Consider the following 26,124-nt stretch of genomic DNA (forward strand, 5'->3'; position numbering starts at 1 on the left):
GTTAAGTGTTGGGCGTTCCTTCATTCATCCTTGACTTTATGGTGTCTTTCCCATATTTTTGCGTCTAATTCATCTATATATTATCATAAATAGCTTAAAAGAGATCCTACAAGAACACACCAAACGAATTAGAGGTACAAACAACATAACATCCATAACAATAAATCAAAAACAATAGCTTAAACAAGGTCGATTTTCATGATCTTCCACTCCATGTGTTTGACTCTTTCCTTGAATTGCTTGAACTTTGTACAGTACCAAAAATACACTACCAACAAGTTGTTCCACATATAATAACACCATTAAAACCAATTAGAACATATTAAACACAATAGAATCCAACAAAAGAGACTAGACAAGAACCTAGCTCAAGAGGGTAACACTAGTTTCATTGATTGCACTCTAAGTGATCCAATTTAACCCAAACTTTTTTGGAATACACTTTTCAAATTGTAATGACACACATTATCACCTATACACTTATTTACATCAATATTAACACTTTAAGTACTCAAGTTATCCTTAAAATAAGGCGAAATAAGCTAGAATAGTAATACTAGAATGCATAAATATACCCAACATAAAATTTATCTCATAGGTTTGTTGGGTTTTTTCCCTTGTAAAAGGTTTCCCTTTTTATTAGTGTGGATATTGGATGCTCTTCTTTTATTGTGATACGGTTTTGTCTAAAGTAGAGTTGAGAAGTTAGAGCCAAGTAGCCTTTTCTGTGATCTCTTCTTAAGTCGAAAATGTGGAAATTCTTTATCTTGAGTTATAGATCTTTTAGTGGTGGTCTTGACTTTGACCTTGGTTTTGAGATTGGTATATTCTTCTTTGATGATGTGATTCTTAGGTAGATTCAACAAATCCCTATTCTAGATTTTTCCAGCGTAATGAGGCTTGGCTGAGTATTTCTCCTTGATGATCCGTACCTATCGCTATTCTTGCTGAGATAGAGTGTTAGATTGGTTAGATTTTAGCTAAAGTTGTATTTCTCTGAGTTAATTAAGTTTTGCAGCCATGGCGAGTTTTTGCGTATGCTTTGGTAGTTCATGCCCTCTAGCAGTTACAGAGTAGGTTATTTGCATTTTCAACTGGTGATCTATCCTTTGGCATGGTTTCTGGTTTGTAACTATATTTCATACCCTCTAACTGATAAAGAGTTGGTTGCTTGCATTTCCCATTAATGGTTATCCCTATGGTATTATTTTGTTCTTCAAATATGTCTCAACTTTGGCTTGGTATGATATATCTTGAATATGTTAGATTTAGATAGTAAAGTCGATTTGAATGGTTGTCAATGATATAGGCTTATTGGTTCAGTTTTGACTTGACACATTGGAATGGAGATTTAGAAGTTACGATTGATTATGAGTATGAATGCCTACCCGTATTAAGGTTTAGTTTGGGTAGTTAAGACTGGACGATTCAGCCTCGGTATTGAGATTTTAGCTTTGTGTTATAGATATTGCGTGCAAATTTTCTCTTGGGCTTGTCTTAGTTTAGATTTTATTTATAGGCTGGTTGTGTGTACTCCATCATTTCCTATTGGGTTTTCTTAACTTGGGATGGATTATAGTTGATAAGCATTCAAATTATAGCCCATGGACCCGATATTAGTTCTTTTAGCTTTGACCTCGAGTTTTTAGTTTTCTTTTAAAATTTTGAATGATATAATTATTGGGAGTAGTATACTCGAGTTGGATTCAGCGTGGCTTAATCCTCGACTGATAGGACATCCTGGAGGGATCATTCAGTGATGCGTGTATGCTTTGATCTTTTGAATTTCAGTTTGATTACCATCCAAACTAGTTGTAGCATTGGCATAGAATTCATTTCTTGATTATCTACATCTATGTGTCCAGATAATATCTTATGGGCTTATTCTCATGTTTGTCGTATGGACTTTTAGCATGTCATCTTTAGTTCTTTGAGTCCTCTTTGATGAGATTGTGCGAATGAGACTCAGGTGATTTTCTCCTAGTTTGGATTAGATAGCAGCTGTAAAATAGTAAAGAAAGGTTATGGCAGGATTTACAATTGGTGGTATGAATGTCTTGGGTTATCTTTAGCCTGGATAAGCAATAACCCTTATTGATTTGGGCGAGTATAAAGATTGTATCTGTAATGCCTTAAGTTTTTGGTCCTTGAAAATTTCTAAAATATTATCCTTTCTGTCCTGAATATGACTCCCCTGATGAGTCGTAGGGAGTCTTAATGAGTTGTTGGACAAAATTATAACCAAATTAGTAAGTATATGGTTAAATTCTGCTATGAGTACGAGTGGCTCACTATGAGACGTAAGGACTAGTTATGAGTTATTAGGTGTTAATCATAGGGTGTCTAGTGTATACCCCAAATAGTTGTTAGGTTGACTACGACTAGACTCTATGAGTTGTAGGGTCCCATTATGAGTTATATAGGTTAAGTCATAAAGTCAACAGAGTATAAGTGCCTCGAATATTGTCTTGGTTATGACTTGTGGTGACCAGTCGTAATGAATCTACACAAGTTGTATAGTGACCCATAGTGACTAAGACTAAATTTCAATTTTAAAATTGAGGGTATTTTGGATAATTCCCTTCTCACCCAATTAAAACCTCACGTTCATAAAAAACTTAAGAAGGGTTATTACTAATTCATGATGTACTCAAACACTCCTAAAACTCTCTTAAATTCTCTCAAGTAGCCATAATTAAGGTTTTCAAGAAGTAGGCCATCCAAGGGCTCAAGGGTTGAATTTTTTTCATGAAACTTGGTATTGCAGGCATGTTACTCTTCCCTAATTATTAATTTTCTCAAAGCATGATTTTTAAAAGTGTTGTTCATATGGTATTAAGGTTAGATTTGAAAATTTGGGTTGAGGGTTTTGAACAATTGTTATTTATTTGATGTTTCATGTTTGTCACATGCATGGTTTACATTTAAATGGTGGTTTTAAAATCAAATTGATGCATAGAAATGGTGAATAGACTAGGAATTATGATTCCCCAAACTTATGACTTTTAAAGTGGTTATGACCCCAACCGCATACAGTGAAATTACTTTTAAATATGAAAAGTGTGTATGTTGAACTACTCATGAACTACTGCATAATGTGAAAGGTCAATAAAGCATATGGATTTTTGAATTAAACCTTAAAGGGTAGTGTGATTTTCCAAGACAATGTGTGATTGAACCAAAGGGGATAGTGATTTCCCCCAAATGATGGTAAATGGTGTGGCATTTTAAAGTACCTTGCAAGTGTAGTTGGTATGACGATATCAACAATATATGCCTAAATGTATATCATGGTTCAATAAATGATAATGTATGTGCTAATTGTTTTATTTGGGCTTTAATGGAGGTTTGATAGCTAAGTCTTGAAAATTGAGGTCTTGAAGGACCAATACAGGAAATTGTGGTTGCCGATGTGGGGATTTATATGAATGAGTGATTTAATTTTCCCTTATTAATATCATTTGATTGAGAGGTTAAAGTCCCTGACATCGCATTACATAATTGGTGCTCGTGTCATCTTGTTATGCCGAGAGATTCGAGTCCCCCATAGTTCATATGTATATCCTCTGGCTCATGCAGCCACCCGCATTGGGGCCCTACCATCTGGGGAAGATCTGGGCCCATGTATCCTATGGGTGCCTTCTTATATTATGACGGTTGAGCTACATAATCCAGGTTAATGCTTTAAAGTACATGTTAAGCCTTATTCTCTATCCCGATACATGATATATATGTATATTCATTTGATTCTATGCATTGGTTTTGAATGATTTTAAACTATTAATGAAGACATTATGTTATCCTAATCCCCGAGTTATATGCTAGTATTCACCCCACTAACCATCTCCAGACAATGTATCCCCATGCGATGCAGGCATGGGAGACACCTTTACTTTTCCTACACAGAGTTAGGTGGATCGACTCAATTTGTTAGTTTATTGTGGTAAAGTGGCAAGCTTCCATACTTTGAAAGACTAAGACATTTCATCATTTCTTATCATAGACTAGATTTAAGTGTTTCATTAGCATTAACATTATTATTTTCATTATCATTTTCATTATCATTGTCATCTGTCAGAGTCGGGGACATGTCCTGACCAAGACTGATTTTTGATTCTTGTGTTAGAAGGATTTGCTGGATTATTGTGGACTTGGGTGATGTTGGTCGGGATGGTCATCGATTATAGACATACCCTTTATTCTTGTTATATGTTTGAAATTCATCCGACATTAGGGATACTGTATTTGGTTTGGTTTGGTGTAGGGGTGATCTCCAGTCGACATGGAACTTGAGATACCCATCATAACTAGGCCCTGGTTTGAGTCATGACAATGATGGTATCAGAGCCTAGGTTTCATGTCAAGCAAAGTCTTATTTATGGGTGTATAGCATGCGACATTTATAATGGAGAAGCTATGAGGCATTTAGGAATGTTTTTCTTTCTTGTTGTTCTATTTCAAGTTATAGAGTCTAAGGACTTGAATCTCCTCTAATTTTTGTATGTTCACCGTTCAGATTATGCCTCTCAGAAGATCTGATATTCGTGGAAACTCTTCTGTCCCATCTTAGGACAATGTGGATGGAGGTCGTCCTACTCCAAGAGTTCAGAACTAATCAAGGTTCACTTCTTCTGATTTTCCTGAGGGAGATCCACCGATTCCCTCTATCTCTTCTCAAGCACCCTAGGCTGGTGTGTCTAATGCTAAGTTTTGCTAGTTGATTTATTTGGTTACTAGTCGGTGGCCTTTTAGATTAAGTGTGTTATTTTTGTTGCTCTATCCTCTAAGGTCACTAGGGTTGGCCAATTTATGAGGTTGTTCCCTCCTATTTTCACTGGTTCCAAAGCTGATGAAGATATCTAAAATTGTATTGATGAGATGGAAAAGATCTTTCGTGTAATGCATGCTACTGATGTGGAGGGTGTAGAGTTCGTATATTATTAGTTAAAAGATGCGGCGTATTAGTGGTATGAGGAGTTAGACGAATCTAGGGGTAACGATGTTGAGTCCATTTTGTAGGATAATTTCTTTAGTGCTTTCCTTGATCATTTTTTTTCTTAGGAGTTGAGGCAGGTGAAGGTTGAGAAATTTGTGAATTTGAAACAATGCAAGATAATAGAAAAGGTGTATGCCTTGAAGTTTTATCAGCTGTCGCGTTATGCTCCTGAATTGGTTCTTTCATGAGGGCTAGAATAAGGAAGTTTACCTCTAAGTTGCCCTGTGAGTTGACTTTGGAGAGCAAGGTTGCCTTGTTGAACAAGGATATAGACATCTCTAGACTTATAGTGTATATGAAACAAGTGGAAGAGGAAAAGAAGAAGCAAACGGAGATGAATGAAAGGTAGAATAAAAAGCTCATTATTCGGATCAGGGTGGAGGTTAACAGCAAAGTGGTAGAAATAGTGGAAAATGGTCTAAGAAGAAGTTAGGCAATTGTGGTTTCTACTCTATGGCTAGTTCTCCTTATCCAAAGCCATCAGGTAATTGTCATTCTACGTATAACAGTATATTTAGAGAACCAAGAGCCCAGCCTCAGGCTAGTAGGTCTCAGTCAACTCCATCGTACCGATTCTATAGATTTTATGGTTAGGTGCACTGTGGTATTTATAAAGAGGAGAGGAACAAGTGCTTTAAATATAGTCAGATTGGTCATATGCAGAGGGATTTTCATTCCAAGGTTGCTTCTAGGGCAAATAAGATTCTTGTTGCAAGTTCAACAGCTCCCACACTAAAAGATATTGCTTCTATTTCTAGCTCCAGCACTAGTCGAAACTATCTGTATGCTTTTCCCACCCGCCAGGCTTCTAAGGTATCCCCCAATATTGTTATTAGTACACTCAAACTCTTATCTCGTGATGTATATAGTCTACTTTATCCTGGGTATACCCTCTTTTATGTGACCTCTTATGTGGATATCCATTTTGTTTTTGATCCTAAATGTATTTCAGACCCCTTCTCCGTCTCCACCCCAATGGGCGACTCTATTGTGGGTAAAATGGTCTATAGGGGTTGTGTGATGTCGGTCTATTGTAGGGAGACCCTAGTGGATCTACTAGAGTTGGACATATTATACTTTTATATGATTTTTGGTATGGATTGGTAGCATTCGTGCTATGCGTCTCTTGATTGTTGGACCCAAAGGGTCAGTTTCTATTTTCTAAATGAACTGGTGATTGAATGGGATGGTAGTTCCCTAGTGCCCAAGGGAAGGTTTATTTCATATTTAGAGCTCAAAAATTGGTTTCTAAAGGGTGCCTCTATAACTTAGTACATGTTAAGGATTCTAAATCCAAAGCTCCTTCTTTGTGTACTGTCCTGGTGGTTTGTAAATTTCTCGAGGTGTTCCCTGATGATCTTCCTTGTGTACCTCCCAATAGGGAAATTGATTTTGGGATTAATCTTCTTCTAGACACTCATCCTATTTCTATCACTCCTTATACAATGGCTCTGGATGCGTTGAAAGAATTCAAGGAGCAGTTGAAAAATCTTCTTGACAAGGGTTTTATCCTCTCCAGTGTATCTCTGTAGGGTGTTCCTATTCTTTTCGTGCGTAAGAAGTATGGGCATCTTCGTATGTGGCTTGATTACTGTCAATTGAATAAGGTAACCGTGAAGAATAAGTATCTTCTTTTGAGAATTGATGATCTATTCGATCAGCTCCAGGGTGCTAAGTTCTTTTCTAAGATAGATTTTCGGCTAGGTTATCATTTGTTGAAGATTAGGGAGGTGGATATCCATAATACTGCTTTCTAAACATTGTATAGTCATATTGTATAGTCACATAGAGTTTTTGGTGATGTCCTTCGGTTTGACCAATGCCCCGATAGTATTTACGAATCTTATAAATTAGGCTTTTCGTCAATTCTTAGATTTTTTCATGATTGTCTTTATCAATGATATTTTGGTGTACTCTAAGAGTGAGGTAGATCATGCCAACGACCTCCACCTTGTGTTGTAGACCCTTAAGAAGCAGCAGTTTTATGCTAAATTTTCCAAGTGTAAGTTCTGGTTAGATATTGTGACCTATATGGGTCATGTTATTTCTAGTGAAGGTATCATTGTGGATCCAAAAAAGGTTGTGGTGGTTAAGAAGTAGCCTAGACCTATGACTCAATCCGACATTCAGAGCTTCTTGGATTTAGCTGGCTATTATAGATAGTTGGTCGAGAGTTTCTCTTCTATTGCTGCCCCATTCACTAAATTGACTAAGAAAAAAGTGAAATTTTTATAGTATGAAGCTTGTGAGGGTAGTTTTAAGAAACTGAAGGATAAGTTGACTTTGGCTTTGATCTTGACTCTACCGAGGACATGATGGTTTTTTTGTCTGTTGTGATGCATCACAGATGGGATTGGGTTATGTGTGGATATAGCTTGGCAAGGTGGTCGCTATGCTTTTAGACATTTGAAAGTCCATCAAAAGAATTACCCAACCCAAGATTTAGAATTGTTGACTGTAGTGTTTACATTAAAGATCTGGTGACATTATTTGTATGGAGTCCATGTCAACATCTAGTCTAAGAGACATCATTTGTATGGAATCCATTTTGATATCTATTCTGATCATAAAAGTCTGCAATATATGTTCACTCAGTAGGAGCAAAATCTCAGGCAAAGAACATGTCTTGAGTTGCTCAAGGACTATGACATAAGTCTTCATCTATCATCCAGGTAAAGCTAACGTGGTTTCTGATACTCTTAGCAGGTTATGCATAGGAAACTTATCTCATGTGGATGAAGAGAAGTAAGATTTGGTGATGGATATTCACCATTTGGAAAATCTTGGAGTTTGTCTCTTGGACTTCAAAAATGGTGGCGTGATTATTGAAGAGGTACCGAAGTCATCTCTTGGTTCTGAAGTGAAGAAAAAGTAAATGTTGGATCCTATCTTGATGCAAATTAAGAATGATATAGGTACAAAAGGTGATAGTTTTTTAGATTAGCAGTTATGGTATCTTGAGGTATCAAGGTAGATTATGTGTTCCTAATGTTGATGGGTTGCGATAAAGAATTTTGGCCGAAGCTCATGAGTCATGTTATATGGTTCATCTTGGTTTGACAAAAATCCATCATGATCTTAAGGAGATTTATTGGTGGAATAATATGAAAAGGGATGTAGTCAATTTTATGGCTAAGTGCATGGTGTCTCAGCAAGTAAAAGTGGAGCATTTAATACTCGATAGGTTGACTCAGGAGATTAAGTTGTCGATATGAAAATGGGAGATAATTAATATGGATTTTATTACGGCTCTTCCACGGTGTCGCCAAAAATTGATTCAATTTGGGTCATCATGGGTAGATAACTAAGTCTGCTCACTTCTTTCCGGTGAGGACTAATTTTTCTTCAGAGATTATGCCAAGTTGTTCATTGAGGAGATCGTGAAGTTGGATAGTAATCTAGTTTCCATCTTATTTGATCGGGGTACTCAATTTTTATCTCACTTTTGGAGGTTATTCTAGAGAGGTTTCGGGACTAAGGTAACCCTTAGTTCCGCCTTCCACCTGCAGACGGATGGGCAAGAAAAAAGGAAAATTCAGGCTTTGGAAGATATGCTTCTTGACCACTTTCCTCTCATAGAATTTGCCTACAACAACAGTTATAACTCTAGCATTGGTATGGCCACGTTTGAGGCCTTATATGGTAGGATTTTTAGGTCCCCTATTGGGTGGGTTGAGGTTGGTGAAAATAAGTTATTTGGTCCTGATTTTGTTAACAAAGCCATGGAGAAGGTAAAGGTGATTTGGGATATACATAAGGCCACCCAAATTCACCAAAAGTCTTACACGGACGTGGGGCGAAGAGATTTGAGTTTAGTGTTGGTGATTGGGTGTTCTTGAAGGAATCTCCCATGAACGGAGTGATGTGGCATGGTAAGAAGGGGAAGCTCAGTCCCCGTTATGTTGGTCATACTTTGTCTTAAAAAGGGTTGGTAATGTTGTATATGAATTGGAGTTGCCTTCTAGTTTGAGCTCTATTAACCCGCTGTTTCATCTTTCGTTATTGAAAAAGTATGTGGGTGATCCTTTGACAGACGTTCCTTTGAAGAAGGTGGGTATTTCTGATTCCTTGTCTTATGAGGAAGTCTCAGTTGAGATTTTGGATCGGCAACTCCGTCGGTGTTGAACCATCGACGTGGATCAGTAAAGGTTCTTTGGAGGAACCAAAAGGCTGAAGAATCTACTTATGAAGCCGAAGAGTACATGAAGTCTAAGTATACATTCTAGTTTCTCATTTTGGATAATCGTGGTTGAGGTATATGTATTCCATAATATCTTTATTTTCTGTCTTTGTTTAAGGAAATTGTAGTTGTATGTGGAGTCAAATCGTGCTAATAAATGCCTTATCCTATCATTCGAGGACGAATGATTCTAACGAGGGAGTATGTAATGCCTCAGTTTTTGGGTCCTTGAAAATTTTTGAAATTTAATCCTAACTGCCCTGACTACAACTTCCTTAATGAGTCAGAGGGAGTCTTGATGAGTCATTAGAATAAATTAGTAAGTGTATCGCTGAGTTCTTCTTAGAGTACCAGTGGCTCACTAAGAGCCATAAGGACTAATTATGATTCATTAGGTGTTAATCGTAGGGTGTCCAGTGTAAACCCTTAATGGTTGCTAGGCTGACTATGATAAGACCCAATGAGTCGTAAGGTCTGATTACAAGTCATATAGGTTGAATCGTAGGGTTAATATATTGTGAGTGCCTTGGAGACTGTCTTGGTTATGACTTGTGGTGACCAGTCATAATGAGTCTATACGAGTTGTATAATCATCTGTGGTCACTTATGACTAAATATCAGTTTTTAAATTGAGGGCACTTTGGACAATTCCCTTCTCACCCAATTAAAACTCCACGTTCATAAAGCACTTAAGAAGGGTTATTTATTACTCATAACATACTCAAAACACTTCCAAAACTCTCTTAAATTCTCTCAAGAAGCCATAATTAGGGTTTCTAAGAAGTAGGTCATCCAAGGACTCAAGGGTTGAATTCCTTCCATGAAACTTGGTATTTCAGGCTTGTTACTTTTCCCTAATTATTAATTTGCTAAAAGCATGATTTTTAAAAGTGTTGTTGATATGGTATGGGGGTTGGTTTTGAAAACGTGGGTTGAGGGTCTTGAATGATTGTTGTTTATGTTATGATTCATGTTTGTCCCTGTATGGGTTATGGTTAAACAATGGTTTTAAAATCAAATTGATGAATGGGAATGGTGAATGAACTAGGGATTGTGATTCCCCAAACTTGTAACTTTTGAAATGGTTATGACCCCAACCCCATAATGTGAAATTGGTTTTGAATATGAAAAGTATGCATTGAACTACTCATGTAGTAATGCATAATATTAAAGTTCAACGAAGTATAATGACTTTTGAATTGAATAATAAGGGATTATATATTTCCCCATGATAATGTGTAATTGAATCAAAGGGGATTGTGATTTCCCCCAAATGATGGTAAATGGTGTGGCATGTTAAAGTTACCTTGCAAATGTAGTTGGCATGACGATACCAACAATGTATGCCTAAATTTATAGCATGGTTCAATAAATTATAATATATGTTCTAATTATTTTAATTGGGATTTAATGAGGGTTGTGTAGCTGTGTCGCAGAGTAGAGGTCTTGAAGGACCAATACTGGAAACTGTGATTGCTGATGTGGGGGGTCTATATGACTAGGTAGTTCGAGTCCCCTTATTAATATCATTTAATTGGGAGACTTGAGTCCACCATATGTATTACAAGATTTGGTGCTTGTTTCACCTTGATATACTAGGAGGTTTGAATCCCCCATATTGCATATGTATCCCCTCTAGTTTGTGCGGCCACACACATTGGGGCCCTACCAGATGGGGAAAGTTGGGCCCATATAGACCATGGGTGCCTTCTTATGTTATAACGGTTGTGCTACACAATCCAGGATAAAGTTTTAAAGTGCATGTTAAGCCTTGTTCCATATCCCGGCATATGATATAAATATATATACATGTGATTCTGTGCATTTATTTTTGATAATTTTAAAATGTTGATCACGGCATTATGCTATCCCTATCCTCGAGTTACATGCTAGTATTCACCCCACTAACCGTCTTAGGTCGTTGTATTCCCATACGATGTAGGAACTGGAGATACCTCTATTTTTCCAATGCAAAGTTAGGTGGATCAACTTGGTTCGTCGGTTCATTGTGGTAAAATGGTTAACTTTCATACTTCGAAAGACTTAGAAATTTCACTAGTTCTTATCATAGACTAGCGTTGAGAGTTTTATTATCATTTTTATTATCATTGTCAGATGTCTAAGTCGAGGACATGACCCAACCAAGGCTGGTTTTTGGTTCTTATGTGGTGAAGGCTTTGTTGGATTACCGTGGACTTGGGCAATGTTAGTCAGTTATTTTGGCCGATCGATGGTTACTGGTTATAGACATACCATTTATTCTTTGAACTTATCTTGTTATATATTAAGAATTCATCCTATATTGGAGATATTGTGTTTGGTTTGGTGTAGGGGTGATCTCTGGTCCACGAGTGACTTGAGATCCCCGTCACAGCCAGGCCCTTATTCGGGTCGTGACAGTATCAGTGTGTTGTGGTTTAGATTTGCGTATATCAGCTTTTTGTTCAATTAGAGGTCAGTTGGTGGTTGAAGTAAAGTTTTGGCTGATTCAAGGAGAAGTGAGGGTGTTGGTTGGAAAAGGGATACCGGTGGCAAAATCCCTTGCAAGTGTTCCCTCTTAGTAGAGGTCATCTAGAAAGTCATAATGGAGCATGCAGGCCCAGTACCTCATCCTTTTGAGATTCTTTCTATCCATTGACCTTCGGGGACCAAAATCCTTTTAGTAGTGGATATTCTAATGACCCTTCCGATCATTTCTCATATTTCTTCTTATTTTCATCGTTAAGACTTCTCCATAACTGTCCCAAGTCTAAGTCATTTATGACTTAATGGGACAGACGATTCGATTATCGGGCAGTTCATTTGGTTTTTTGAAATTATTCCCTATTTAGAAGTCTTCATTGGTTCCAAATGGCTACTGAGCAAATACTTCAGTAAAACAATCTTGAATGTAAATTCTGACTACGCCACAAGCTCTGGAATATTGATTTTAGGCTAGGTAGACCTTTGGTTTGGGCCGCAATGCGCCCGAGCTCATTTTAATCTATTGGTTGAAAAGTTAAAAATTGGAAAGTGTAGGTGTGGGACCCATATTTGGTAAAAACAACCTTGGATTAAAAATAGCCAAAGCATCCAGAACGTCGAATTTAGCGTGGTTACATAGTTCATTTGTGAAAATTGAATACTGAATGAATCTTGAGGCATCATTACAAACTTGGGAAGTTTCCAAATTTGTTGGTTCTGGTGCGACGGTGATCGCGCAAGGTGGATGGTAATCACACTATGGCAATGGTTGAATTTCATAGTTTAGACCCAAAACCCCAATTTATCTTAGGGCTTGGTTTTATCCCAAAATTAGCTTTATTTTCACTCACTTATTAAGGGTTATGAATCCTTGTTCATGTATGAATATTGGGTTGATCTTAGAAATGCATTTTTTATACGTGAGAACCACTTGGGATTTTTGGTGTCTTTTTGGAACCCAATGCATAATGGTGCAATATGGGTATTGTCACACTCATATTGATGAGTAGCTTACTATTTTAATAGTGATGGCATTTTGGGGATTTATAAGTAAAGATGGACGTGTGATGAATGATGTAAGGTTTTATAGTTCGGCTTTGAGGTAGGCTTCTATCTACTCTTCTTCGAATATGATGTGTGTTATATATGGAATGTGAATGTGAATGTTGGGCTTAATTATAAGGAGAATAACCTAGTCTTGATTATTGATATTTGTAGATTAGATGAGGGTTTTAGACCCATAAGGTGGTATACTTAGGACTCCTTTTTTAATCTTATTGCCTTCTCCCTAGATTGGACTAATTTGTTGTATGAATATGATATGATGTTAGGTTTTGGATGTGGTTTAAGTGTTGGAATCATGGTTGGTATGATTAACCTTAGTTGCGCTAAGGTGGTGGTCTTAGAACCCTAGTTTGGGTAGAGTTGATTTAAATGCCCTTGTTTCAAGATGAAGTTCCTATCTTAGGATTGGTTATGGATACTTAACATCTAGAAGTTGGGCTAGATATCTTAGCCTAGTTTTCCAAATGTAGAAATTGAGGATTAGAAGTGGGATTGTTCAACCCATTTAGGTCAAAACTCGTGTTAGCTATTGTGGACTTAGTTGTCGATGTTGGGCCTAGTTGGTACTAGTGAGCCTTTAGAAAGCTTACTTCATGACTTGGTAAATTGTGATGAATTTCCCCAGATTATGAATAAGGACTTATGGACATGATGTTCTTTATAGAAATGATTTTGGTCCTTTGGAGATGTATCCTCCTTGATGTAATATTAGTCCTTTAGAGATATTTTTCCCCCCTAGATATGTTATGTGGTCCATAAAGGTGATAATCCTCTTAGATTGATAATTGGTCTATATAGATATGATATTTCTTATAGTCATGATATATGACCTATAGATACGAGATGCCTTATAAGTGTGATGTGTCTCCTAGTTATGACCTATGCCCTAGTGATATATTAAATCTCCTAGATATGAGATGCCTTACTTATACTATGCCTCATAGCTAGGTTATGACTGATAAATATGAGATGTCTTACTAATATGATTATTGATAAGAGTTTCGGATATGTATATGGGCCTAAGGCCAAGATTATGTTGTTATAATTATTCCAGACACATTATTGGGCCAAAAGGACATGCTGTGATATGAGTTGAATATCTGGGAAGTAATTATCCTTGTAAAGGATAAGGTTGTAGTTTATGAATATATATGTTTATATACACATCTCTCCAGTATGGGATGAAGGAAGATGTGGTATGAGGTTTATGATTCTAATGGTTGAATACTAGTGATGCATGCATAGATTCGATACATTCATGATTGTTTCATCAATGATTGATATGATTTCAATTATATTATAACCTTATTATTGTTGCCACTAACTAAGGGCTAAATCCCATTTTCCGCCTTAAAATGGATTTCTTTACAATAATAATTGCCTAACTCAACGAATAAGTTAAATGTTTAAAAGAGGTTAATAATGATGTTTTAAAAGATTTGACTGAGATATATTCTGGTCCATGATTTGACACTACTATTTACTCTGATCGTGAGATATTCTTACCTTTTCTAGACTTTCATAGAGATTTAGTCCCGAAGTTCACTCCGGGCAACAAAATTATGGATTACACTCTTTTAGTCACGGCTTGAGACCATGCACTTATTATATATACACTTACTAAGGATGTGATATTGATGATGAGTGATAAATTATAGAAATATATTCTACCTTGCTTCTTTTTTCATATCTATTTACTTTAGCCCTCGTAGGGTTTGTTATTTGTTTTAGCCCTCGTGGGGATTGTACTTTACTTTAGCCCTTGTGGGGATTTCCCTCTATTATGTGACATTAGTTTGGTTATTATGATAATGATACTAATACTCAATAAGGCCAGAGGATATTGTGATGATGATTGATACTCGTCAAGGCCAGATGATATCATGATGATGTGATGATACACACCAAGGCTGGAGGATATTATGATGATGATATTCATATCCAATAATGCCGGAGGATGTTGTGATGGTTATATACGTGGTAAGTCTAGAGGTTGATTATGATGATGATGGTTATGATGATGATAACTATGGTATTATGGATTCTGTTGCATTTATTCTTGGCAGAATGCACTTATTTCTATTAACCGGTATGGAGTAGCTTCATAGATATGGGTGATGACTATGCCTAGCGTTATTTTATATTGATTTAACCTTCTGATCCTGGGGCATTGGGTTGTACGCATAGGCTCAACTAGGCATTTGGTTATCCAAAATGGCCGATTACTCGCTATAATGACCCTTCAGGACATTTCCTATGATTTTACTTATTTTTTCAGTAGATCTCTTCTATAGCTACCCCAAGTCATTTATAACTTACTAGAACTCATAGTTCGATTACCTGGTAGTTCGTTGGGTTTTTAGAATTATTTCCTCGTTTAGAAGTCTTCATTGATTCCAAATGGCCACCGAGAAAAAATTTTAATAAAACGATACCAGATGCGAATTCTGACTGCACTAGCATCTCCAAAATATTAATTATATACAATTTTGGCTGAGAATTTGCCTATTTCTCCACTTTCTTGAGTCTCTAAAACCCTTATAAAGAGTGTAACTCTTAAAGTAAATCTAGGGTGTTGATTGGGAGCTTAAATAACTTGCATATTCATGATTAGCATCGAATCTAAGGTAAGATTACTTTAATTTTAGTGTTAAATTTTTGAACTTTTAGACCCAAAACCCCAAATGGTTTGAGACTTGATTTTATCCCCAGATATGGTTGATTCGCACAAATTTTTTGAGGGTTATAACTTCCTAATGGTATTTGAACAATGGGTTGGTCTTAAAAACTCATTTTCCATATATGAGACCCACTTGAAGGTTTTTGATGTCGTTTTAGACCTGAAGCTCAATGGTACAATATCGGTGTTGTTATCCTCATAATAATATATAGATTATATTTTTTGATAGCACGACTCGTTGAAGAAGCTTTGAGGAAAGGGAAAGCAAAGATTGTTGGTTCATGAGTTATTTGGATTCAAGGTAGGTTAGGCTTACTTATAGTTAGATTGAGCTTTATTATTGTTTGACTTTGATATCTTGTAAGATTGGGCGGGATCATAAATGTTGAAATGGTATATGGTAATGTTTGGGTTTTTTTGAATCACTTAGGCCTTTGAACACAACAAGTGTGATGATTGAATCATAGACTAGAACCTTGGATTGTTGGACTTGTTTTCTCATGAATAGCATGAAAATACTCTAGTTAGACTAAAGTGACTTTTTCACTCGTCCTATGAGTAGGTTGACCTAGATATGCTAGTTGTGGTATTAGCCTTAGAGGTTTGGATGACATAAGAGGAATACTTGAGGAAGAATTATCCTATAGAACTAGTGTGGATTGATAAACCTTTGAGACATAATTTAGGTAACTTAGTCTAATTCCGAGTAGAATTTATACTTGAAGAAGATAACTTGGGATATTACAAGTGGAACTTGACATGCCTTAATATTTATCTATGTAACTTCATTAGTGACCTAGATACTTGAGAAACGTCTAGAATATGCTTTGGTAATATGATAGCTAAACCCGGTAAGTGGGTTATTCGTGATATTATTTTGGAGATAATGTGCATTCTTGATTGTGATCTCATTGTCTCTTTTTGAATAGCATTGGGATAACCTTACAAATTGAATCCATGACTATGCTATCACTTGATTTATTGGTTTGTTTACTAGGTAAGCCTTGGATTATTTTATCACTCATATCATGCTCAAGCCTAGTGACTATACTAATGTTTGTACAAAAGAGCCCTTTTGTGCTAGTATTGTGAATTATGCTAATAAAAAGGGGTTCTAGAAAGTATAACCATGACTTGTTATTGACCATGCTAATAATCATGTTAATCCCGATAATGTCTAAAATGTTCCTACAATATGCCTACACATGCTCATGCACCTACTAATGTATTGCATTGGTATTAAATGGTAAAGAGCTATGATATGCCTTTTCTTACTATTTTCCACTGCATTCTTCATTGGGCGTGCATTTGTTATTAAATTGACTATATATCAACATGTTCATCTTGATTTCATGATAGATGTTGATTCTATATTGATGCTCGACAAGGCTGGAGGAAATATTGATGTTATGTTGATGTCTGGCAAGGCTGAAAGATATATTAATGTTATGTCTATGCCCGGAAAGATGGGAGAATATATTAAAGCTATGTTGATGTCCGGCAAGGCCGGAGGATATGTTAATGTTGTCGTGATGCCTGGTAAACCCGAAAGAGGTATTGATGATATGATGATGCTCGGTAAATTCGAAGGAGGTATTGATATTATAATGATGCTCGATAAACTCGAAGGATATATTGATGTTATGGTGATACTTTTATGGTAAGCATATAAGAATATATAGGTATATGTGTGGTTATGCCCTTGTATGATTACGACCATATGTTAATTACGGTATGATGTTTTCCTTGGTAAGTTGTATATAATTCTCTACCATAAATTTCTTGTTAAGTGGAGTGGCTTATGTTAATACCAATTGGTGAATAGAAGTAGAACATGCCAAATATTGATTTAAGTCTATTTAATATGTATAATCATGTGTAGAAGCAAGGATTCACCTAGTGGATATATTTGACTTGAATAAATGGATAAATTATGGAATTTCACCTAGTAAAATGGGTTATGTAATAACTAGTTGTCTATATAAAGTGGATATATTACTTGATGGCTAGAAGAATAGAATACTAGTTGGTGGTCCTTGTTTAGTTAAAATGTAATAACTAGTAATTATGGTTGTAAAATGGCTAATGATGTTAATAGGCTTAGCATTGTTGATTATTAGTGATATTGGTGTCTAGTATGTAATGTCATTCATTGTTTAAATGAGGACTTATAGAATTATGGTGCGAACTAGAAATGACGTTGGGTAATAGATAGATAAGTGTGTTTAATCATATGTAACCTCTTTCTATATGATTCCTAGTATACCTATGATAACTAGGAATGAGATTCAATTAAATGGTGACTATGGTTTAGTTGTACATCTTGACTAGAGGTGGATGTTGGCTACTTGGTAGATAATAATTAGTTGTTATTTCATGAAGGGGGATTATATAAAGAATTGGTTAGACTAATAATTGAAGGCCTTGTGATGACTAGCAAATTAGTTGTTAATGATAATAAGCGTTTATTAGTTAATGATGACAAGATAGAGTGTATAGATATCATAGATATCTGAATGGATATATGACTATGGTTATGATTTCCTTGGTATGTGTAATTTCAATTGCATAATTGATGAGATTATGGATCTTTCCAAATGATCGTTGATGGGAAATGTGGAAACCGTGGATAAATGTGAGTTGGTTATATATATATCTTGATACGTAGATAATTTGATCTATTGATGCACTCTCCGGTGGTATGGGATGCCGTGATGAGTTTTTTACTTTATGTTCTTTTGGATGTACTTCCCGGTGGTATGGGATGTCGTGGTAAGTTCTTTTACTTTATGATCTAATGGGTGTATGCGTGTTGAACTTTGTATTTATGCGATTTAAATTTTATATATATATATATATATATATATATTCTTTGCGTTTTTAGATCAATTATTTATTTAGATATGACGGTTATGGTATGTATTGATATGAGATATTGTATTGTTTTTCTAGTTGGTTAGTTATTTTGTAAAGTGATGATGGAGACGATTCAGGTTTAATTTTGTACCTTGACTTAGATATATTGTCTTACTTTATATCATCTTTGTACCATAATTTAGCTCAGTCGATCGATGATGCCTACTTAGTACCAGTTGTTTTGGTACTCATGCTATATTTTTGTACCTTTTTGGTGTAGACCCGAGTACTAGTTTCCACCATTGAGTTGAGATCTTGTTGTGTTGATCTATCGGATATAGGGTAAGCTCTTGGAGTTTCAAGTCGCTTGTTTCCCTCGTATCTTTATTTAGTCTTTTGTATTCAAGACAGATGTATAAGACTATTTAGACTTTGAGTTGTATTCCCTATTGTCAAACTTAGATGCTCTTGTACTAATATTACCAGGTCATGGGAATTGGTATCCATAGTTGATTGTCTATTTGGAACTTTGTTGTTTATGATGGTGTTGGCTTACCTACTAGTGGGTCTTAGTAGGTGCCATCATGAGGCGTGAATCAGGTTGTGACACTCGTGCTGTTGTTGATATTGTTATTATCATTATTATAATCATTATTATGTCTAGCTTATGAAATATTGGTCATTGATTAGGTATTGAGATTTGAGATATGTTTCCCACTTTTTCTATCTTACTGTTGCATTACTATGCATGTCTATCTCATGTTTAGACATATGGACTAGGAATCCTAAGTATGATAGTATGAGATCCTAATAAGATTATAATGAGGCCTTAAAACTAAAGTCATGGTTATTTAGGTTATGCTTTGATTTGACCTCATATATATATATATATATATGGCTATATGTAGCTATGGAACTACCGTATATCCCTTTCTTAAATTGTTCACGTTGTGTACTCATTCCTTGGACTTGTATACTTATATGTATCATCCTTCCACTTGTACTTTGCATATTGGCCAGTGATATACGATATAGTATCGAGATTCATAAATATGACTAGAATGGGATAGTTTACCCTTATCACTTCCTTAGTCTTAATATGTTAGTCTCTTGGGCATGAATAGGATAGTTTATCGTTATTACCTTATTAGTTGTATTATATAGATGTTGGACATTTGGGTGTAGTCTTTATTTTGTTTATATGTTATATATATGCTTATATTTGGAGCTCAGTTAGCAGTTGCCTACTGAGTACCATTCATTTGGTACTTATACTATACTTCTACAGCCTGCAGATCATAGTACGAGTTATTGCCACTGATGTGTGCGTCGTGCGGAGAAGCCATGATTCAGTGACTTAGAGTGAGCTCCTAACATTCAGAGTACTGCTTATCTCTCCCTTATGCATTAGACTAGTCTCTATGTTGTCTTTAGAGGTAAGTTGTATCAGTATATTCATTTATATTTCACTCATATACTCTTGTTATATTATAAGCTCTTGTACTGATACCACCAGGTTTTGGGACTTTATTATGTATTTGATTCCCTCATGTCATCTATTATGCATTCTTTTCTATTTATATTGGGTAGTCTGTTACTAGCCGTTTTGGACTACGGGCTTGGTTTGCCTACTGGTGGGTTATAATGGACGCCATCATAACCTACGAAATTGGGTAGTGACAAGATAATAGAAATAGGAGACCATACAACTTGACAATCTCCTGAATGAAAAGCTTAGTATAGTCCTCTGTAGAGTAATTTGTCCTTACTGGCAAGAAGTGAGCATACTTAGTCATCCTATCCACGATGATCCAAATTGAATCAAACTAACTATGAGACCGTAGAAGACCAATAAAAATGTCCTTGTTAATTACTTCTTGTTTCCACATGGGCAACTCAATCTCTTGAGACAAACCACCACCTTCAAGTGTTCCACCTTCACTTGCTGACAAACTATACACTTGGCCACATCTCTCTTTATGTGATTCCATCAATGGATCTCTTTCAAATCATGGTACAGCTTCGTTGAACTAGGATAGACAGTGTATCTATACTCATGAGCCTCTCTCGCAGCCCATCAACATTGGGAACACGTAATATACCTTGGTACCTCAAGATACCATCTCCACCAATTTCAAAAGCTATGACCTACTGACCCACATCATCCTTAATCTACATGAAGATAGAATCCAAAACCGATTTCTCCTTCACCTCATCACCAAGAGATGACTTCACCACCTGTTGCACAATCACACCTCTATTCTTAGATTCCAAAAGATGAACTCCAAGATTAGCCAAATGGCGGATATCCTTCACCAAACCTCGCTTTTCTTCATCAACATGAGATAAGCTCCCCATGGACAACCTGCTAAGAGCATCAACAACCACATTAGCTTTACCTGGGTGATAATGGAGACTCATATCATAATCCTTGAGCAACTCAAGCCATCTCCTTTGCCTGAGATTCAACTCCTTCTATTTGAACACATATTGCAGGATCTTATGATCCGAATATATATCAACAAGAACTATATACAAGTAATGGTGCTAAATATTCAAAGAAAAAACCACTTCCAGCAACCCTAAATCATGAGTCGGATAATTCTTCTCAAGCATCTTAAATTGCCTAGAAACATACGCCACAACCTTACCATATTGCAGCAAAAAACAACCCAGTCCCACACAGGACGCATCACAATAAAGATCAAAACCATCAGTACCCTCGGGTAGGGTTAAAACTGAAGAAGAAGTCAACTTATCCTTAAACTTCTCAAAACTACCCTCACAAGCATTGGACCACTGAAACTTCACCTTTTTTTGAGTTATCTTATTCAATGGGGCAGTGACCGATGATAAACTCTTCACAACCTCCTATAATACCCAGCTAAACCCAAGAATCTCAGAATATCGGTTGGAGTCATGGGTCTAGTCCACTTCTCAATCGCCTCAACTTTCTACGGATCCACCATGATTCCCTCACTAAAAACAACATGACCAAATAAGTTCAAAACAATCAACCAAAACTCATACTTCAAGAACTTAGCATACAAACATTGATCCTTAACAGTCTGCACATTATGAAGAAATGATTGGATTTATCCTCCTCATTCTTAGAATATACCAAGATGTCATCAATAAAAACAATGACGAATAAGTCCATAAAATGATGGAATACCTAGTTCATAAGATCCATGAACACTGTCAGAGCATTAGTCAACCCAATAGACATGACTAATAACTCATAGTGGCTATACCGGGTACGAAAAGCGATATGAGGGATATCCACCTCCCTAATCTTCACCTGTGGATAACCCAACCGAAGGTCAATCTTAGAAAAGTACTTAGCAACCTGAAGCTAGTCGAATAGGTCATCAATCCTAGGAAGAGGATACTTATTCTCCACAGTCACCTTATTCAACTATTGATAGTCTCTATATATTCAAATGGAACCATCCCTCTTACAAATGAAAAAAATAGGAGCACCCTATAGATAAACACTAGAGCGAATAAAACCCTTATCAAGAAGGTCTTTCAATTGCTCCTTAAGTTCTTTCAACTCAGTCAGAGCCATCATATAAGGAGGTATAAAGATAGGATATGTATCCAAAAGAAAATCAATACCAAAGTCTATTTCCCTAACTGAAGGAAGACCAGGAAATCATCGAGAAACACTCTGGGAAACTCATTAACAATAGGGATAGATTGCAAAGAAGGGCCCGCAGAATTAAAATCCTTAACCCAAACTAGATGATATTAACACCCCTTGGAAATTAATTTTTGTGCTTTAAGATAGGAAATAAACCTTTCCTTAGGCATTAGGGAACTCCCTTCCCACTCAATCTTCAGTTTCTTTGGGAATTAGAAACTAACCCTTCGGGTTCTACAATCAAAAGATGCATTGCACGAATGGAGCCAATCCATCCCTAATATCACATCAAAATCTATCATATCCAACTCTATCAGATCCACCAACGTCTTCTAACCATAGATAGACACCACACAACCTCTGTAGACCTTTTTAGCCACAACAGAATAACCCACTGGGTTAGACATAGAAAAGGGATTAGAAATACATTCAAAACCAAAACCAAAATAAATAGCCACATAAGGGGCCATATATGGAAGAGCAGACCCTAGTCAAGTAAGCAATACACGTTAAGAGAGAAGAGTTGTAACATATAAGTGACAACATCGAGAGAAGCCTCAGATTCTAGATAGGTGGCAAGAGCATACAGACGATTCTGACCAGTGTCGATACCAGAAGTAGCACCCTTTGGTGCTAGAGCTGAGCATAGCAATAAAAACCTTATTAGCTCCAGTAACAACATTGCCTATAGGAAAGTTCCTCTGAATATAGCCAGGCTGGCCATGTCTGAACAACTTATTTCTCTCCTCATCACAAAAACCATGGTGCAATTGCCCACAAAATCTTCAAGGAGGATCTGATGGAGCTGACTAGGCCTTACTAGCCTGAAATTGGGCACCTTATGCCTTAAACCCACTGTTGCTCTAAAAATGGTGATCACCATATAGCTTAGGATATAAAGCACTAGCCGTAGAATAAGAACTAGATTTTTCCCACTTTTTCTTAGACCACTGTTTTTCATCTCTACCATTACATGGTAACTCCACCCTGCTCAGAATATCTAAATTTCTTGATCTGCCTTTACCCTATTTTAGCTTGTTTCTTTTTCATCCTCAGCCTGTTGCATATGCACTAAAAGCCTAGAGATATCCATTTCATTATTCAGTAAGGCGGCCTTGCACTCTAACACTAAGTCCCAAAACAAGCCCGAAGCAAACTTCCTCATCTTATCCCTTATAGTAGACACCAGATCCCGGGCATAGCATGACAACTGATAAAATTTCAAGGTGTACTCCTTCACAGTCATTCTGCCTTGCTTCAAATTCATAAACTCCTCAGCCTTCGCTTCGCTCAGCTCCTAAGAAAAGAAGTGATCAAGAAAAGCACCAGAGAAGTCATCCCACATAGCTGGCTCAACATTATCTCCTTTCAATTTTTTCACTCCTCATAGCACTGATAAGCCACATCCTTCAATTAATATGCGATGAATTCCACACCTTCGAAGTCAGAAGCATGCATCACTTAAAAGATCTTTTCCATCACATCTATGAACCCTTGGGATCCTCCTCAACCTTGGAACTAGTAAAAGTTAAAAGATTCAAAGCTAACTTTTAATAACCCAAAAATCCTATTACTGTGCAAGAAAGTAGAAACATCTCTGGTTTACATGGGGATACAAAATCTGGAGATGGTTAGTGGGATGAGTGCTAGCATATAACTCAGAATAAGGATAAAATAATGTTAATTCAAAGTCCAATCGAAATTCAATGTACATGTTCACATACATGTATACATACATATATATTCATAAGATGTTTATATAGGGAACAAGGCTTAGTTTGCAAGTAAAACATTCGCCTAGACTTTGTAGCTTAGCTGTCATAAAAAGGCACCCACTGGCTATATGGGTTTAGCTCCCTCTGCTGAAAGGGCCTTAGAGCATGTTAGCCACACAAAGCAGAGGTACCAAGAAAGACTAAGGAATGACCCGACCCCACGTCATTCCAAGATACAAATAAATATCAATAATATGAACCATGCATACGGTCATCAAGACCAACCCTTACACCGGCAAATACGATTTTCTATTATTGGGCCTTCGGGACCTCCACCTTCACGGCTTAGCTAAATAATCCCCACTAATCCTAATTAAAACAAGTTTCACATAACCCATCTATTTAACCAAAGAATTGACCACTAAGACACACCATAGGTATCATCTATTCTTACAGTTACAAGCTTATAATTATGTCATTACAATTCTACTAACTTGGGGAAATACATCGACCTCTTTTGTTCATTAAATTGGTGTGGGAAAATGCCACTACCCCCTTTGTTCATTAAGTCAAATTGGGGAATGCCTCGACCCCTTTTAGTTATCAAATCAACTCGAGGAAATGCCTCGACCCACGAGCTTCCAATTTAATATCAAAATAGGGCCAACAAGGCCTTCAAAACCAAATTTCTTTCATTCGTTTAACCTTGTATGCGATGCAATAATATAGGTGAGTACGTCAAACCATATGAAAAATCATATTCGAAGCCAATTACATAAGTGGGTTAAGGAAACACAATTTACAAAACCAAATTTCAAACCAAAATCATTAGCTTAAGGGAATCCATAACGCCCCTAGTTTATTCACCATGCCCATGCACCCTACAAGTTCAAAATCATCACTGAAGCATGAAAAATCACATATAAATCATAGGATCATCATTTAAGAAAAAAATCATTCAAAACCCTCAAACCACATTCCAAAGCCAACATTCAAAACCACTTGAATAACAATTCAAAATGCATGATTTAACAAATTAAGATTTGGGGAAGAGTAACATGCTTGAGATATCAAGAATTATGGAGAAAAAAACAAACCTTGAAAGCTCTAATTACCAATCTCTTGAAACCCTAGGTGTTCTTGTCTTGAGGAATTTGAGAGAGAAAAGAGTGTGTTTTGATTTATTAAAAGATGGAAATAACCCCTTTTTATTGGTTTATGAACATGGAGTCTAAGTGGAAAAAAAGAGGAAACTATCCAAAGTGCCCTTAATTAAAAGCTGAAAATTTATTGCCAGTGACGACGGGTCACCCTACGACTTATGAGGACACATGACGACTCGTCATCATGAGTCATAGTCTAGACAGTAGCATAAAGCACCTACACTGGTCTGACTAGCATTTGTGCCATACGACTCATGCTCAGACTTTATGACTCATTATGTATTACTCGTAGCTAGGACAGAAACTTTAGGTAACATACTGGTCACCGTACGATTGGCACATCACGACTCGTACTGAGTCTTCACGACTCATGAGGTACAAATTGTGGTTAGGGAAGTAACTTAGACAAACCTTACTAGTGAAGCTATGATTTGGGTCCTACGACCTGTATGGGCACCTCACAACTCGTAAGGTAGGTCGGGCAGTAAGCTCAAAACCAAGAAATTTTTCAAGGACAAAAATCTGGGGCGTTACACCTACATACTGAAAAAACTAATATTCAAAACACAAAACTTATTGAGAGAATAATATCTCCTAAACAAAGTTTTAAATGACTACCCATTTGTGGATGGACTAATCATCAATTTCTAGAAGTTTAAAAAAATTTCTTCAAAAAAGCGTAACCAAATATGGAAGAGATCTATTTCATTAAAAAAATGATTATAGTAAAAAGATAACCCCAAATTTTTGGATTTAATAATGCCGTGTAAGTTATTAATGAAGATGTAAATTATTACAATTTAAATTTTTGGATACGGACTTCTAAAGAATAAGGACAAAAAAGGACTCCTGACTAATTGAAAAGTTTCATACGTGGCTTCTACGAAGCTTAACCTATGAAAATTTCATATGTATCTTTTTAATATTTAATATTATTTAATAATTAAAGATATCTAATAATAATGAAGAAAATAGTATTATAGCCAAAAGATGAGTGAATTTCCCCAAAAAAAGATACAACAATTGGTGGAATATAATTAAACTCGTGTTTTATGGATTTTTATATTGTACCTGAAAAGGATTGAAAAATTTTCCAAAACAAATTACGAAGTCATCTTTTCTTTTTTTCTAAATAATGCATCAAAACCTTCTAAATTTATCACTCCAACTTACTTTATCACTTGAACTTAACACCCGTTTATTACCCCCTTAATATCTTTAAAATGAATTAATTTAAGCCCTAAATCTGACATGACATTTTTAAAAAAATGTGTGATTTAATTTAAAAAAACAAATGGTTCCACTTTTATATAATATATATATATATATATATATATATATATATTATATAAAAGTGGAA

The 26,124-nt window shown here is 36.1% G+C and overlaps 1 pseudogene; it reads right to left on the bottom strand.

Moving 5' to 3' along the window:
- Positions 1–22,373: 22,373 nt before the first annotated feature.
- The window catches only part of LOC107868923, a 32,531-nt pseudogene continuing 28,780 nt past the window's right edge, over positions 22,374–26,124 (bottom strand).

Source organism: Capsicum annuum, chromosome 4, assembly GCF_002878395.1.
Source record: "Capsicum annuum cultivar UCD-10X-F1 chromosome 4, UCD10Xv1.1, whole genome shotgun sequence".
Lineage (NCBI taxonomy): Eukaryota > Viridiplantae > Streptophyta > Magnoliopsida > Solanales > Solanaceae > Capsicum > Capsicum annuum.